The sequence below is a fragment of the Equus asinus genome, chromosome 20 (genome assembly GCF_041296235.1).
Source record: "Equus asinus isolate D_3611 breed Donkey chromosome 20, EquAss-T2T_v2, whole genome shotgun sequence".
NCBI classification, from domain to species: domain Eukaryota; kingdom Metazoa; phylum Chordata; class Mammalia; order Perissodactyla; family Equidae; genus Equus; species Equus asinus.
Window position 1 is genome coordinate 34961499 of NC_091809.1, and position 10121 is coordinate 34971619.

Here is a 10121-nt window from a genome sequence, read left to right on the forward strand (position 1 = left end):
TTCCCTTTCTTTCTTTTCCTGAAGGGGATTTCTAAGAGATCACCTCCTCTAGATTTGAAACTCGTTTTAAAGCACCTCCTCTAGATTTTAAAGCACCCCCTCTAGATTTTAAACTCTTCCTTCTCAATGTTTTCACAGTTGTTAGTACATTCTTATTTGCGGAAATATCTAAGGTTTGTCTCTCTTCATTGGATTGTAAGCTCACTGAAGGCAGGAGTTGAGTTCATCTTGTTCACCGGCTGAATGCGCCACGTCCACACTGAAATTGACATGCAGACAAGTGGAACAATTATTTAGTTACATCCCTCCTTTCTGACCAATAACTAAAGAAGGGAATACAAAACAAAACATCACATTGTCCTTAAGGAAAAACTGACAGGAGAATTTCACCTGAGTGATACTGATTTGTTCTCTGCTTTGCAGGGTTACACGACATCAGTGCTCACCTGTTGTGTTCATTTTTACACAAACGGTTTAACCAGGGAGCCGGAGATCCTCCCTCTCCCAAGCACCCTGGGTGTGGTCAGCTGGGGGAGGAGTCCTGCCTCCACTTGCTGACCAAACCCTTCAGGGCTGTGCTTGTGTGTGTGTGTGTCTTATTCCTACTCGTCCTGTAATTTTAAAAACCAGAATGGGTATTTATCCAAGGATCATGCAAATAATAAAATCTTAGTGGTCCTGGAAAAACACATGAGCTTCGAATGAAGTGAAGAATAACCTGGAGTCCCTTTCAGATAGGAGCTCAGAGCTGGGCATAAACCTGGAAGCCTGCCTTGTTGGTGCATGTTGGTGGGGCGGGGGGGGGGGTGGGGGTGGATAGGGAGAGTTGTGGATGCCCACTTGGGAAGTGCCTATAGCCCTAACCACCTTGTCTGGGAGCATGGCGGGGTAGGAGTAGGACGTAGGCTCCCATCCTCCAAGAGGATATGGCCAACTCTCTTTGTCACCTGGAGCCTTCATTTTGCCAGAAGAAAATTGTTGAAATTAGTAACGGCTGCCATAAGGAGGAGCAAGAGAGAGGAGGATGGGAGAAAGAGGCAGGGAAGACTCATAAAAGCCAGCTTTTCCCTCCAACTCTTTCCAAGGGGAGAAAGGATGGGAACTTGCTCCATAGTTATTGCTCCCTCACCAGTGTGTACCAAGCTGCTTCCTTGGACCATAAATTTGAAATCCAGAGCTTGGGTAGCAAGTGACCCTGGTGTGGAGTTTCAGAGACCAAGAGATTGGAATCCAAGAAAGGCTCCCAGTAGTGGAGCAGGGGGAAGATATCTGGGTGGTGCCACTCCGACTCATCCCTGTGTTCTATGATTCTAAGCAAGATAATTAGGACTCAGCTTCCTTATTTGGCAAATGAGAGTGCTACAATTAGATCGTCGTGAGATAGCTTCCAATTAGAGCATGCTATAATTCTGTGAGATTATTTAACCTGCAAAAAGAACGTGAGTCAATATTAACGTTCTCGGGTTACAAACTTTGGGTTCTAGTCTTGGTTCTGCTCCTGATGACTGGTGTTAGGGGCTGAATTGTGTCCTCCTGAAATTTATATGTTAAAGCCCTAACTCCCGGGGCTTTACAATGCGACTGTATTTGGAGACAGGGCCTTTAAATAGGTAAATAAGGTAAAATGGGTGGGCTCTAATGCAATATGATTGGTGATTAGGATAGGAGATTAGGATACAGAAATGTGGGAGCCCAGAAGAAAGACCACATGAGGACACAGCAAGAAGGTGGCTAATGACAAGCCAAGGAGAGAGGCCTCGGGAGAAACCAAACCTGCCAACACCTTGATCTTGGACTTCTAGTTTCCAGAACTGTGAGGCCACAAATGTCTGCTGTTCAAGCCATCCAGTCTTCTGTATTTTATTATGGCAGCCCTAGCAAAGTAGTGCAACTGGCGATTAGTATTTTGCCATGATTTGGTTTCTCCAAGCAAGTAAAAGGGAACTGGCAATGTTGACTCACTTTACTCAACTCTTCTAGAACCTGCCATGATGATCAATATCTATTTATTTTGTACACGCAATGTTTTTGACCATGTGTGATCTGTGTATAAACCAGTGTTGCTGTCTTTGGGGTTCTTCATACCCCAAATAAAGTCCAAAGCCACATTGAATTTCAGCTTCCTCTGTGGATTTTCTATTCTTTTTGCCTTTAATGATGGGGAAGGAAGGAAGTTGCTTCCTGCGTTTCCAACAAGCAATTTCAGATTTTAAAGGGTAACCAGCAAGGTGTCACAGCCCTTATCTCTCATTATCAGTGTCCTCTTGTAGCCCTTGACAGGCTGCAAACCTAGATTGAGCTCCTGGAAATTACAAGCAGAGAGAAGGAGTGGGAAATGTGCTCCAGGAGATAAGTCCAGGAAATAGAGGCAGTGAGTAGAACAGAGGCCATGAGAAGAGCGGTCAGACAGGGGGCTCTGTGGATTCCAAGATGTGTGTGACCTGGTCGTCCTTTGACTCTCATCACATACCAACACACACACACACCCACACACACACACACACACACACACGGGCACATTCATATGCATACTCAGTGTAAAAGAGGATCTTAGGATGGGTGGCATGGGGTACACAACAAGGAGCATTCTGAGTGAGGATGGACGACTTCTGGGGCAAGAGATCTGTGATCAAAACCAGTGCAAGAGACAGGCCTCCCCCCGCCCCTCCGCCCCAAAGCTAACAGATTCACCCCTCACCCCCGCCTATAAATACAAAATATATAAAGTTCCCCAGGATTGGAGAGGAGGAGGTAAGGTTACTAGAGAATGTTTCTCCAACTCCCTTAGCAAGTTTTTCTCCTCCTTACATTATCTCTTTGTGGATGTCAATTAATTAATTTTATTTCATTAGATAATCCCCGAGGCCTATTCCAGCTTAAATTTTCATACTTCTAAGGAGCATGTACTAGTCTCATCTTGGTGATACTTTTCCAGGTTAGTGGGAGATGTTTTCCATCCCTGTTCCTCTTTAAAAACTGTAAAATTAATCCTTTGTAATAATTCCAGTATGATTTCAGTTAGGGTGATGCTTTTTCTGGTTAAATGGAATAATTTATTCATTCATCCATTCATTCATTCATTCACTCATTTGCTGGGGGTGAGAGGATGGGTCACTGAAAAGGACCTGAGTGGTGTCACTTTGCTATCTCTGAGAAGGCAAAGGTTTCAAAGACTATGTTATCTTTGCTCTATCAACGTGGCCTTACTCAACCCTAAAAGAGAAGAAAGAGAGCAGAATTAAAAGAAAGCACTAGGTTCAGGACCTCTTGTAGAAAAAGTTGCCATCATAGTTTGAGGGGAAGTGAAATGGTGACTTTAAAGAATTCAAAATTTAATTGCATAGAGTGGGACAACTGGTCCATCCATTACAAGTGCGAGGTGGAAGATGATTGCATTAATTGGAAAAAAAAAAAAAAAAAAACCCCAAACCCTTTGGGACACTGTTGAGAAAAATGTCACAGAAATTAAAGTGTACTTACTCCGGCTACTGAGGATAATAGAAAGCAGTGTTGTCCAAAGCACAGATGCTGTATTCTTTGCCCCCTTCTTTCCTTCATGATCCCAATTAAAAAAAAAAAAGAGAAGACCCAGACAAAAGTCAAGCTGGGTCAGTGCCAATTATATTTGACATGCGAGTCTATTGGGTGTAGATTTTAGGGCAGGTGGTGGGAGGTGGGTGAGGTGTGGAGACAGTTGAATGAGGAGAGGTATAAATAATACCCCTAATACTAACGCCTGAGGATAGTCTTTCCGAGAACTGAAATGCTTTTGGCCAAGTGCTTCCAACTTCTAGGGGAAAAAGAAGCTATGTAAATACTTGCCTGATCAAACACTGGTCTGATGTGTCATTATTATTATTTTGGTGACCCTCAACTTTGAGAGACAGGGGACAATGGAGTCCCAGAGAGAGCATGGTCTCTCAGTATTACTTGAACACACTTCTCAGCTGAACACAACACAATGTACCCCACTTAATACAATAAACACTGGGGACTTGCCACCTTGCAGGTTCCTCTGAGGGAACCCGGTTTCCCGAGATAAGGGATCAAAAGAGGAGGATATGTTTTCCTTTTCTTGGTGTATGTTTTTAAATCAGACTTTGCGAAGTAAGGGGTCTCCTAGATTTTTGGCTGAGCGAAAGGGAGGCATAGATTTAGTCCAGATCCTACTTTCTCTTTTAAAAGATCGGGCTTGTGAGTGACAGATAGATGCACCGAGTATTCGCCTCTGAAATTCTTGTTGCTTCAAAGGACTTGGTACCATAGACACGGACAGAGTAGGGAATTGTATTGCCCTCTCTTCGCAGCCTGCATGCTGCTTCTTGGGGCGACGATTTTGTTCTGTTTTATAAAAGTTGACCAGAAGAGAAAGGGTGAAATGGAGCGGACCTTGAAGAGTTAAGATTCTCCTTCAAGCGTGTAATGCCCCATTCTAGCCCGAATCACTCCCTCGCCCAGGTCCTGACTGGAGAGTGAGTTGGCCCGTGTGCTTGGTTTACACTGAGCTGGTTCCCCACGTCTTTCATGCCTCCTCTAGTCACCCCTGCTGACTGTCTTGCCCTTTTGGAGTCGCTACCCTTTTCATTCTACTCAACTTTTTCTAGAAGCGGCACTGGCAGTGAAAAGTCAGAGCCAGGGATGACTGTTCTCACCAAAGACTTCCTGCATCCCCTGAGACTTCAGCTACCAGCTTGGGGAACCAGATCCCCGATCTCGTTTACTGTGCCCCCAGGTGACTCCAATATGCAGCCAAGGTGGAGGGTGAGATACTCTTAATTTCCTTAGGAATTCCCAAGGCGAGAACACCACTCATGGGGAAAAATCAGCAAGTTGTTTGGAGCGGTTTCCTTGCAAGGACTGACAAGGCTGGATGATCAAATTTTTTAACTGGGCAGTCCTTTCGATTTGGAACCAAACTGAATTTTGTCCTGTGTCTCTAGAGGAGAAACTGGTCATGGCTGTGGGGCCCAGAACCCTGAGAGATGATAAGCATTTGCAATCTTGAGCGCTTATCTCCTCCTGTATCTGGCCTTCTTGCATTTATAAAGTAAATCGGGAAATCTCACCACAACAGGCTTTCCTGTGAGGAGGCTGGCATTTCCTGCCTGCCCCACTGCGGACTGGAGAGGAGGGGACACGTTGCTGATGCGTCACCCTTATTTCAGCTCCTTCAAGACTGCCAGGGCAGGAAAAGTGGGCACCCAGCAAGATCAGCAATGGTGTGAGCTAGAGCCAAGGAGGTAGTTGTTTTCCAGACACAGTTTTCATACAGCTTCTTACACATAAAATAAGAAAAAAAAATCCATAGCTACTTGTTTGAATACACACATGTGCACATATACACATTAAGCATTTTTGTGTGCATGGATACTCACCTGACATTAATTGATGAAGCTGACACGCTTCTTACAAACTACCATTAAATTGGTTATATGAAAATCAGGTCACAGTTTAATGCACTGGGGAAATATTTACATAAATTCCATGGTTTAGCATTTTAAAAATTTTGTAAACAAATAATGCCTTTGTAAAGAGAATTGCCTCTCTCCACCTCTCACATCTGTCTTTAGGTTAAATTTTATTCCAACTTTAATACATGTGCTATTGAAAAGGTCATCTATGCTAATAAAAGATTTGACGTATCGCTTCTGTCAAACAAAGATAAGAATGCATGTAGAAAACCTGCTCTTGATCTACTATTATAACATTTATATGATATATTTTATGTCGCACTTGGAGTCATATATGATTGAAAAAGACTCTAGAAAAATTCATATTCAATTTCCACATGAAGAAACAGACTCTGAAACAGAAATTACTTCTTTTTTCGTGGCAACATTTAAATATGTTATTTTATTAGGTGACATAATTATTGTAATCGCCATCTTTCACTTGGTGAAAACTGCATCACATGTAAGAAACCTGAGTCTCTAGAATCATCTTTTGTACGTTATCTAAGTAATGTGTTTTAGACATTATCTAAGTAATTATACAAGCGATTTGTCAAACTTTGCAGGGTGAGCCACAGGGCTTGGCTAGAACCCAGGTCTTTTAACTTCTCATATTCCCTTGTTGAGTTTCTATCAACATGTCCTGTGGAATAGATTAATTTCCATCTCCTTGAGGTGGCGGTGGGGTTGTTCATTAACAATGCCAATTCACTGATTTCATAACTCCCTTCTCTTTCTATGTTTGGAGGTTCCAATATTGCCTCTATTTCCCTTCCTTTCATTCCAGGAGAAAGAGTTGCAAAGATAGTAGAGATTGTTCATGCACAGCTTTCCCCTGACTTCCCCCAAGGTTACCATATTACATGATACGATTATTAAAACTTAGTATTAGTACAATACTATTAACTAAACTACTGACTATGCAGATTTCAACACTTTTCCTGCAATGTCCTTATTCTGTTCCAGGGTCCAGTCCAGGACGCCACGTTGCGTTTAATTGTCAGGTCTCCTTAGGCTTCTTCCTTCTGTAGTAGCTCCTCAGTCTTTCCTTCTGTTTCAAGACGTTGACATTGCTGAAGAGCATTGGTGAGACATTACATAGACTGTCTCTCATTCGGGTTTGTCTGAAGTTTTCTCATGATTAGTTTGAGGTTATGTATTTTGGGGAAGAATACAGCAGAGGTGCTGTGCCCTTTGCAGTACATCATTCCAGAGGGCATATGCTATTGAGCTGTCTTATTACTGGTGATGTTGACCTTGATCACTTGGCCAAAGTGGTGTTGGCCAAAGTACTCCACTGGAAAGTGACTATTTTTCCCCTCTGCAATCAACAAGAATTTGGGGGAGATGATTTGCAGTTCACAAATATTTTGGAGGGAAATTCTTTGAGGCTATGCAAATATTCTGTTTCTCCTTACTCTTCTGCTCACTAAGTTTAGCATTCATTGGTGGATTTCACCTTAAGCAATAATTCCTGTGGTGCTCTAATGGTGATTTCACTCATTCTTCTTATGTTTGTCAATTGGAATTCTTTTGTAAGAAAGAGTTATCACTTCTCTTTCCCCCATCCTCTCTCCCTCCCTCTCCCTCTCTGTCTTCCTTTCTTTCATCATCAGTATGGACATATGGATATTTATTTTATTCTTTGAATTGTAGTACATTGCTATAATTTATTTCATTGCTCAATTGTTCCACTTGGGCCATTGGAAGCTCTTTTGGGTTGACTCCTGCACCCTTTTGACATGCCCCATCCTTTCCGAATTTTTTTCTTTAGCATCTCCTTACTTTCTGTTACCATGTGATGCTCCAGAATTATCTTGCATTTTCTCTGCCCCAGTCCTGAAATCAACTGCTTCTCCAAGGATCTCTGGTTCCTTGTATTGAGAATGGTATTTAGAAACCAAGATTTTGGAATTAGTTGTGCTTCTTGCTACTAGGTGTTACTGCTTCTAGACCCTCTCAGCAGACAGAGCAAGGAAATATATGTACGGACACTAACCTAAATATACACAGATATCTATATTTCTTTCTAAATCTCTTTATGTGTGTCTTAGTCTTCTAGGGCTGCCACAACAAAATACCACAGACAGGATGGCTTAAACATCAGAAATTTATTTCTCACAATTCTGGAGCCTGGAAGGCCAGCATTAAGGTGTTTACTTACTGGGTTAATTTTTTCTGAGGCTTGCAGGCAGCTATCTTCTTGCTGTGTCCTCACATGGACTTTTCTCTGTGCATGCACCTCCCTGGTGTCTCTTTCTCTTCTAATAAGAGCACAAATCATATTGGATTAGGGCCCCACCCTTTTGACCTCATGTAACCTCAATTACCTCCTTAAGGATTCTATCTCCAAACTCAGTCACATTGCAGGTTAGGGCTTCAACATATGGATTACACAGTCCGGAACTATCTGTATATATGTTTTAAAATGAGTTAATGCTGGTATCTCCAATGCCAATCCAGTTCCACAAGGTTCATTCCAGCATTTCCTCTTTGCCTATTTGTAATTTCTTTCTCCAACAGTGAGAAATCTGCCGTTTATTGTCTACAATATATGTATGTATTTGTTCAACAATAGTATACCTATGAACCTGTTTCAGAATTGCTAATCCATACCCTTGGGAGAAACGAATTCACTCAACTAAAGTACAGTGTTTATGCATGGTTTAATTACGCACGTTTGATTATGCATGGTTCTTTTTGTTTTTAGTCTTGCAGTATCTGGTCAACACACTGTTCCTCAAAGTTGCTTAGGTCATTGTTCCTTCTCAACCCTTCATTGTGGTTATGTCCTTTATTTGTAATGCAGTCAGATTCAGTTGTCATAGTCTGCGTTCCATCTCGGGTTCCCCTGAAATTGGGGTTGAGCTTTAAAATTTACACACAGTAAAATTCCCTCTTTGTGGTGTACAGTTCTATGTTTTTGACAAATGTATAGCATCACCAGAGTACTGGAAACAGTTCCATCAGCCCCCGACTTCTCTTGTGCTGCCCTTCCTCCCTTCCCCCACTCCTGAAAAGCACTGGGATTTGCTTTCCATTCCCAGAATTTTGTCTGTTTCACAATGTCATGTAAGTGGATTCATATAATATACATATATAATATATAGCCTTTGGGTCTAGCTTCTTTCACTGAACAAAATGCATTTGAGATTCATTCATGTTGTTGTGTGAATGGCCTATTCCTTTTCATTGCTGAGAAGTGTTCAGTTGTTGAGTAGTACTCGTTCTACGGACGTACCACATTTTATCTATCCATTCACCTACTGAAGGACACCCAGGCTGTTTCCAATTTTTGGTGAATGTGAACAAAGCTATAAATATTCATGTACAGGTTTTTGGTAGTATATAAGTTTTCAATTTGCTTGAGTGAATACTTAAAAGTAGAATTTCTGGACTTTATGACAAGCAAATGTTTAGCTTTATAAGAAACTGCCACACTTTTCTGAAGTGACTGTACCATTTTGCATTCCTACCAGGAGGTTTCAGAGTTCCACTTGCTGTTAACACTTACCAGTGCTTGGTTTTAATTTGCATTTCCCTAATGACTAATGATGCTGAACATTTTTTCATATGTGTGCTTGCATCCATATAATTTCTTTGGTGAAGTGTTTTTTCAGATCTTTTTCAATATTTCATTGTTTTTTTTCTCGTTGTTGAGTTTTGAGAGTTCTTCATATATTCTGGAAACAAATCCTTTATCAGATTTATGTTTGAGAATATTTTCTTCCATTTTGTGGCTTTTGATTCTTCTGACAATGTCTTTTTCTGAGCAAGTTTTTAAAAAATATTTATTTATTTAATTTATTTTTTGGTAGAGAAGAATGTCCCTGAGCTAACATCTGTTGCCAATCTTCCTTTTTTTGCTTGAGGAAGATTGTCACTGAGCTAACATATGTGCCAGTATTCGTCTATTTTGTATGTGGGATGCCTGCCACAGCATGGCTTGATGAGTGGTGTGTAGGTCCATGCCCTAGGTTCCGAATCTGTGAACACCAGGCCACCAGAGTGGCGCACATGAACTTAACCACTATGCAACTGCGCTGTCCCCAGCAAAAGTTTCAAATTTTGATAAATTTCAATTTATATTTCATCTTTTATAAATCTTGCTTTTGTTGTCACGTCTAAAATCTCTTTGCCATACCCAAAGTCAGACAGATATTCTCCTATGTTTTCTTCTAGAAGTTTGATAGCTTTAAATTTTACATTTAAATCTAGGATATATTTTACATTAATTTTTTTATAAGATGTGAGGTACGCGTAGTGGTTCATTATTTAATTACTTAATTTATTTTGCATGTATACATCTAAATGTTCCGAAATCATTTGACGAAAAGATTATCTTTTCTTCATTGAACTGCTTTTGTACCTGTTTCAAAAATCAGTTGACTGTATTTGTATGGGTCTGTTTGTGAGTTCTCTATTCTGTTCCATTGATCTATACGTCTAACTTTTGCCAGCACACACTGTCTGGATTACAGTAGCTTTATAGTCAGTCTTGAAATCAAAGTGCGAGCGGATAGTGTGAGTCCTCCCACCTGTTCTTTTGGATGATTGTTTTAGCTATTCTGGTGCTGTCGTATTTCCACATAAATTTTAGAATTACCTTGTTGAGATCTCAAAAAGCCTCCTGGGGCTGTGATTGTGATTGTGTTGAATCTATATATAAAA